This window comes from Sus scrofa, chromosome 14 (assembly GCF_054392235.1).
Source record: "Sus scrofa isolate SSC_HxYL_T2T_F1_AM1 chromosome 14, Sscrofa_HxYL_maternal_Yorkshire_Landrace_v2.0, whole genome shotgun sequence".
NCBI lineage: Eukaryota > Metazoa > Chordata > Mammalia > Artiodactyla > Suidae > Sus > Sus scrofa.
Window position 1 is genome coordinate 163,272,178 of NC_139396.1, and position 8,179 is coordinate 163,280,356.

At 54.4% G+C, this 8,179-nt stretch overlaps 1 long non-coding RNA gene across 1 annotated transcript; it reads left to right on the plus strand.

Annotated features, from left to right (window-relative positions):
- The first annotated feature begins 3,524 nt into the window (after positions 1-3,524).
- Positions 3,525-7,846, plus strand: LOC110256842 (uncharacterized). The gene is made up of 2 exons (XR_002338865.2): positions 3,525-4,411; positions 7,348-7,846. It is a non-coding gene; the product is annotated as an uncharacterized LOC110256842 (long non-coding RNA).
- The last annotated feature ends 333 nt before the right edge of the window (positions 7,847-8,179 follow it).

Genomic DNA, 8,179 nt, shown 5'->3' on the forward strand with positions numbered 1-8,179 from the left:
GATGTGGGCGGAGCCCAGGGGCACCCCAGCACACCCCTCTGTGCTGCCCACAACCCCTGGGGTCCTTCTCTGTCTGCAATAAGGCTCGGCGTTGGGGTGGCCAGGGAGGGGCGAAGGGGGAGGGGTGCCAGATGAAGTACAGGTCCGCGGTTAAATGCGAATTTCAGATTAAACAGTGAATGAGGCAGATTTATACGAAAATTCTTCACCTTGACCAAAAATTCCAAGTTCATCTTGCTTTCACTTGGAGTTTTGTTTTTTTTTTTTTTTGCCATTTCTTGGGCCGCTCTCGCGGCATATGGAGATTCCCAGGCTAGGGGTCCAATCGGAGCTGTAGCCATCGGCCTACACCAGAGCCACAGCAACGCGGGATCCGAGCCGCGTCTGCGACCTACACCACAGCTCACGGCAACGCCGGATCCTTAACCCACTGAGCAAGGGCAGGGACCGAACCCGCAACCTCATGATTACTAGCTGGGTTCGTAACCGCTGAGCCTCAAGGGGAACTCCAGCTGGGACCTTTTCAAAACTACTGTCACAACCATGTACACGGGGACCGCTGCGCCTCTGCCAGCAGGGTGGGTGCAGGGAGGGCCACTGCTTTGCGGCAGGGACAGTCAGTGGCCTGGGGAGTGACTCTGCTGAGTCTGGCTGCCAGGAACGGCAGGAGCCTGGTTCCCGTGAATCTCTGCGTGGCCTGCTGGATCCGTAGCTGTTCCCTCATTGTCCCGGGATGTGCAGCGTTCACAGGACACGAGCTCCAGCCAAGAGGCCCCCTGGCGCTCACGGGGAAGTGGAGGCGGGGGGGGGGGGGACACCCACCAGAGCCGCACCTTCCACTGGAGCTTCGTGAAACAGAAGTGTTCGCCCCTCGAGGGGCTCTCTGGGGTTCGAGTGCTGCTGGACACCCCGGGGGACACCCACCTGAGACCTCTGGTGCCCACCCCCCACCACCCGCAGGCCCCGCGTCCAGGCCCCCCTGACGACAGAGAGCAGCAGGAACCTGACCGCAGGCGGCCTCCAGACCCCTCCAGCCCCCTCGAACTCCAGTGTGGGAACCCTCGTGTGGCCTGGCTTTCAGGGGCACCGCGGGGGGCCGGTCCTCTCAGGCTCGGCCAGGGCCACCGGACTCCCTGTGGTGTGTTGGCCTTGCCGGGCTGGGGCCCTCTTCAGCCGCCTCGTCCCCGAAGCCGGGGCCGCTGGTCACAGTGCAGGCAAGAGGCCGCCTCTGCACCTGGAGATGCCGGGCCCTCCTGCCCCTTCTTGTTCTGCTCCGATGACAGCAGTACAGCTGCTCGTTGGACTTTATTGAGAAAACATGAAGATAAATGTTAGGAACCAAATTAAAATTACCCGTGATCACACCCAACAGAGGGAGTCATAGACGCCGCTCTGGTAGGTTTCTTCCAGAGGAGTCTGTGCCCACGCACACTGGTAGAGACACACGTACACAGATGCGTGCTCACAGGCATGCACACATGTGCACACAGATACACACTCGCACACATGTACATGCAGCTCCGTACCCACGTGCACACACACAGTTGAAGTCATTCTGTGCAAAGAACCGTTTTTCTCATGCATTAAAATTTGTTCAGAGGAGGAGTTCCCAGCATGGGCGGTGGAAACGAATCCGACTAGGAACCACGAGGATGCGGGTTTGATCCCTGGCCTCACTCAGTGGGTTAAGGATCCGGCGCTGCTGTGAGATGCGGTGCAGGTCGCAGACGCAGCTGGGATCTGGCGGGGCTGTGGCTCTGGCGTAGGCCGACAGCTGCAGCAGCTCAGATTAGACGCGGAGCCTGGGGACCTCCATAGGCTGTGGGTGTGGCCCCCCCACCAAAAAAAAGCAAAAAAATAGAATAAAATTTGTTCAAAGGAGCAGGATTTTTTGTATAACAACCTTGTAAGTCAACCATGCTTCAATGGTTTTTTAGAAAGAGCGGGTTTTAAGGGACCGTGGGGCACGGGGAACTTGCTGCTCTGACTTCCGGAGGTGCCGTTTGATTCCCTGACTTTGTGTTTACAAACCAGCCCTGACAAGCTCGTCTGCCTTTGTCTGAGGAGGCCACGCTCCCTGGGAAGGCCTCCCCTGGGAGTTCTGGATCCAGCCCTGAGGACACTTCAAAGACTCTTGGTATAGAAAGCCAAGCAGCTCTTTGCAGGGGGTGGGGGACATTCCTGGAGTTCCCGCTGTGGCACCCTGGGTTAGGGACCCAACTGCAGCGACTTAGTTTGCCCAGGAGTGTGGGTTTGATCCCTGGCCCAGTGCAGTGGGTTAAAGATCTGGCGTAGCTGCAGCCGTGGTAGAGGTTGCAGCTGCAGCTCAGATTCAGTCCCTGGCTGAGGAACGTCCATATGCTGCAGGTGCGGCCGTAAAAAAAAGATAACCTAAAAGGGAGTATTTGAAGTGGAATTTGACGCGATTTTAAATAAGTGGCGGATGCGCGTGTGGGAAATAAAACCATGGCTGTGCTTCCCTTTTTGTAATGTGAAGGAGTTGTCCCCAGTGTCGAAATAACAGCAAAATATCAGTTCATTAGGAAGAATATTGTAGCCGTCGTGGCTACTCCCCAGGCTGAGCCCCGCCCTGCTCTCCCTTTGGACGAGAAGTGCGGCGAGGGCCCCCCGGCCTCGGGCCTCTCGCACGCCGACCACGGGCCTCGGCCTGCCTCTGACCTCTCTGACCTCTCTGACCTGGTCCGTGCTGCACGGCTGTGGCCCAACCCTGAGGCTCAAGGAGACGGCCCAGTCAGGCAGGGCTGGGAGGGGTGCCCTCACCCCCCAGGCCACCAGCTCTCAGCCGCTCTTCCATCTGCCCCAACCCCCCGAGATGCACGCTTTCCCAGGACCCCGTGGCTGTCGCCGCGTGGCCATAGCAAACTGTCCTCCTGGCTGTCGGGTGTCACATGTCTGGGTGGCCTCGGGTCTGGGTTGTGTTTGCAGAGGCAGCCGCAGCTGCCTCCCTGGAGCCGCTTCGCACGTGGGTTGGGGACTGCGGGCTGGGGGGCCGCCCGCCGCTCGGGATGACGTGTGGCCCTGGACCCCCCACACCCCCATTCCCCGCTGGCCAGGGGCGAGCACACGTGTGAGGCATGTGAGTGTGTGTGAGGGTCGCTCCCGGGAGGCGGACGCAGGCACAGTTGGGGTGTGAGGGGCTCGGGGGGACGTGCTCCTGAGAAGTGGCAGGGGAGTGTCAGACGGGACAGTCTGGGCCAAGCCAGCGGGCGATGTCGCCAGGCAGCTTGTGGGTCTTGGTGCCTCCTCCCAGGCCGGCCTCTTCCCGCTTGATTCTCTGTCTTCAGGAAGCTGCCGTCTGATCCGTCGTGGCGGCTGCATCTGAAGAGGAAGCTGGCAGCAGCTCAGCTGTTATCAGGGATGGATGGCACAGGGAGGGGGCAGAGATGGGGTGGGGTTGGGGGGGTCATGTGGGCACCGGAGGCACGAGTCATCTCGCGGTGGACCCTTCCTGATGCCCACACCGAGAGCCCACTTTCCTAAAACCTGCTAGTTAAACGGTTTGCACCAAGTCCCCCAAAGCCTCTGGCGGTGAGAGCCTGAGGACCAGGACCGGGGCCGGGCAGGGTGCAGCCCGCTGTGGGCATGAGCCGGTGGGCCCCGGATGGCTGGGGTCAGGAGCAGAAGCCAGCGCTCTGGGTGTAGCGAGGTGGCCCTTACGTATCTTCAAGTCCTTTTGTCCTGTTTTCAGAATTTGGAAGGTGCCCTAATTTTATTCTTAACTCTTTAAAAATAGCTTTATAACTCACACACCATACGATCCACCCATTTAAAATGTGCAGTTCAAGCGCGTGGGTTTGTTCATAGACGCCACACCCGGCACAGCCCTCAGCTCGGCCCACTGGAGGCGTTTCCATCTCCTGCAGCTGCCCCCCGCCCCCCAGCTCCTGGCAGCCACTTATCTCCTCTCTGTAAACGGATTGACCCTTTCTGGACCTTTCACGGGGACCTTTGCATCCGGCTGCTTTCGTCTGGCGGGATGTTTTCGAGGTTCGCCCGTGTTGCGGCGGGTGTCCCAACTCCCTTCTTTCGCCGGCTGAGTATGTCCCGCGAGTGGAGGGACCACATTTAATCTCATCCGCTGACGGAAGGTACCTTCTGTCACCTTTGGGCTCTGTGACTAACTCTGCCCTGAACACAGGCTCACCTTCTCTGGGGCGCACACCCTGGAGCGGAATTGCCGGCTCACGTGCTCCCTGCAGGGGGAGCGTCGGGGAACCGTGGGGCTGTGGTCCAACGCGGCTGCACGGCTAGGCGTCCCCACCCCATGCAGAGCCCGCGGCTCCATCGCGCCCCTCCCAGCGCTGCCCACCCCGTCTTTGGTTCTGGCCGTCCTAGAGGACGTCCCCGGTTCTTGGGGCTCCCAGCACGTCCCAAGGAAAGGCTGAAGCAGGTGAGTGTCCAACAGTGGGAATCGGAGGAATAGGTGACAGTGGCCGCGCATGGCGCGAGCCCAAGGACGACCACGTCTGTGAACTGCGAAGGGCGAGCGAAGACCCCTGTGAACCATCAAGATCCCGAAACGATTGCAAAACTTTTAGGCAGAAACAGAGTTAAAAACGAAACTGGTGAGAGCCTCTAGTTCTCCTGATCCTGCATGCTAAAGTTTGTTTTCTTCCTTTTCTTCCTTTTTCAGAATATTTAATTTTTAGAGTAAAATGGGCACATACAAAGGGCTCAGAGCAGTTTCTCGGTATTGTTGCGGATGTTGCTTTTGCCGTTATTTTTAAGTGTTACTATTTTCTCCTTCAGGAAAGGAAGTAGCTCTTGATTAGTTACGTATCTTCCAAGACATGCATCATAGTATCAATCCATGATTTGCATTTACATCACTGGCGAGATTTTTCAACTCTTGTATAATTTTTTTTTTAATCATTTTAGGGCTGCACCCACGGCATATGGAGATTCCCAGGCCAGGGGTCGAATCGGAACTGCAGCTGCCAGCCTGCACCACAGCCACAGCCACACCAGATCCTTAACTCCCCGAGCAAGGGAAGATATTGAACCCATGTCCTCATGGGTACTTGTTGGGCTTGTTACTGCTGAGCTGAAATGGGAACTCCAATATTTTTAATTCTAGAGGACAACGCAAATCTACACATTCACCCCCAACTTGTCTTTTTTTTGTCACACCCGGAGAATGTGGAAGTTCCCAGGCCAGGGATCCAACGTGTACCACAGCTGCATCAACGCCAGCCCCTTAACCCGCTGCACCCCACGGGAACTTCCACAATGGGTCCTGAAAGAGCATCTTTAGCAATAGCAGCTCCTGGGAAAGGAAGTCTCCTGGGAGAGGACGAGGGACCTCACCAAAGGGGAAGTTTCTTTCTGCCTGTGCCCTCCAGTCTAAGAGGTATCTTTTAATGTATTTTTTTAAATATATATTTTTTTTGCTTTTTAGGGCTGCACGTGCGGCATATGGAAGTTCCCAGGCTAGGGGTCAAATAGGAGCTGTTGCTGCCAGCCTACACCACCGCTCAAAGCAATGCCTGATCCGAGCTGCGCCTGCGACCTACACCACAGCTCATGGCAACACCGGATGCTTAACCCACTGAGCGAGGCCAGGGATTGAACCCGCATCCTCATGGATGCTAGTTGGAGTCCTCTCCACTGAGCCACAAGGGAACTCCTCTCCTTTCTTTTTCCCTTGATCCCCCTCACCCATTTCTGCCACCACCAGCCCCCGGCCCCCTCCACTGCTGGCTCTTGCAACCTCCAATCTGTCTTCTGCGAGTGTGTTCTTTCTTTTGTTAGTTTGTTCTTACTGTTTAATCCCACATGCAGATGAAATCATGCAGTCTTTGTCTTTTTCTGCCTGATTATCTCACTTAGCTCGATGTCCCTGATGTCCATCCATCTCGTCATAAATGGCAAGGTTTTCTTTTGCTTCATCTGAATATTAACCTAGGGTAGGCGTGTACCCTACCTTCTTTTTCTATCCGTCTGTTGGTGGACACGGTGGACATGAGGGGTTTTTCCATATCCTGGCAGCTGTAAACAATGCTGCCATGAACATGGGTTACGGACACCTTCTTGTTTTCTCTTTCAGCTGCCCCCATGGCATATGGAAGTTCCTGGGCCAGGGATCGAATCTGAGCTGGAGCTGCGACCTATGCCACACCGGCAGCAACGCTGGATCCTCAGCCCGCTGTACCCGGCCGGGGGATTGAACTGGTGCCTCCGCAGTGATGAGCCGGATCCTTAGCCCACTGCGCCACAGCCAGAACACCCAGACATCTCTTCGAGTTGAGAGTTTGGTTTGATTCGGATAAATACCTAGCAGTGGGATTGCTGGACCAGCTGGTAGAGTCACCTGTTTAATTTTTTGAGGAGCCTCCCTGCTGTTCTCCACGCCCGCCGCCCCGGTTTGCGTTCCCCCCACCAGCGCGCGCCGGTGCCCTTTGGCGCACGCTCTCTCCGGCGCTCGCTCTTTCTTGCCTTTTTGGTGACGGCCGTTCTGACAGGGGCGAGGCGATGTCTCACTGCGGTTTGATTAGATTCCCCGACAAGGAGTGACACTGAGCATCTCTTCCTGTGCCCGTGGGCCATCTGTATGTCTTCTTCGGAAAAATGCCTCTGCAGCTCTTTTGCCCACCTTTAAATCAACTGTTTGGTTTTTCCTATTGGATTGTATGCGTTCTTTATATATTCAGGATACTGACTCCTTATCAGACCTGATCTGCGGAGATTTTCTCCGCGTCCGTAGGTCGCCGTTTTGCTCTGGTGATGTTTCCCGTGCTGTGCAGAAGCTTCTAGAGCAGTGTCATCCCACGTGTTTATTTTTACTTTTGCTGCCTTTGCTTTTGGTCTCAAATCCAAAACGTCACCGCCAAGACCTGTGTCACGAAGCATATGCTGCCCAAGGTTCCTTCTAGGAGGTTTATGCTTTCAGGTCTTACGGCCAAGGCTGTAACCTGTTTTGAGTTCGGGTGTGTGTGTAGGCCTCATGCTTTGGCTCGTGGCCGTCCTGTTCCCAGCACCACTTATCGAAGAGACTGTCCTTTTCCTAATCGCATATTCTTGGCTCCTTGTCTTGAATGAACAGATGATCCGTGGGTGGGTTCATTCCGGACTCTCCAGTCTCGTGCATCCTTCTACGTGTGTCCGTTTTTACGACAGCACCACACCATTTGAATGCTGGAGCTTTGTCACATAGACTGAAATCAGGACGTGGGATGCTTCCAACTTTGGTTCCTTTTCCTCAACTTCCAACTTTTGTTCCTTTTCCAGTTCCCCGGTCATCATCCCAGTTCCCCAGCTTCCAGCCCTTCCTGCTCCCCTTCCCTTACAGCTAGCTCTTCCTGCTCTTTGACCAATGCCGCTGCTCAGCCTCTCTCTTTAGGCCCAAACCAAGTCCTGGTTCCAAAGATTGAGTGGATGAGCCAGGCCCTGCTGATGGTAGACACAGTTAACGCGGAGAACTTGGTCGAAATCACAGTCTTCGGACGACCAACTGTACAACATCGGGTGAAGAACGTCCTCCTTAGCCTAGCGTCGAGGCACCGAGAGCATCGTGCCCGAGCTGAAAAGATGGAACAACTCGAGGAGTTCTTGAAGGCCCTTGCATCAGGTCCCTAGAACCCCCAGCATCCTGTTGCATAAGCATTGTCAGGAGCATGAGAACAGTCCTGCTTCTGCTACTCAAGTTCAAGAGAAGCAAATATCCTTAAATCTCTGCATTTTTTTCCTGTGTCCTGATGGTTTATTATTTTGATGTAAATGTGAGTTTGTAATGCCACTGAGTAAATAAATGAATTTCCTTTTTTGTTCAATAGCATAAAGACCTTTTCTCACTAAAAATAAAAGCAAATTTATTAAAAAAAAAAAAGGCATCTTTTCCTCAAGATGCCTTTGGCTCTTTGGGGGTGTTTCGTGGCTCCATACAAATTTTAGGATTATTCATTCTATTTCTCTGAAAGAATGCCATTGGAATTTTGACAGGGTGGCACTGAATCTGTAGATTGCTTTGGGTAGTGGGGACATTTTTAACAGTGTTGAGTCTTCTGATCCATGAGCACGGGACACCTTTTCAGTTACTTGATTCTTTGTCAATTTCTTTCCCGAATGTCTTGTAGTTTCAATATAAAGGTCTTTGACTCTCTGGTTAAAGTTGCTCCTAGATATTTTATTCCATCTTACGTCATTATAAATAGGAATGTTT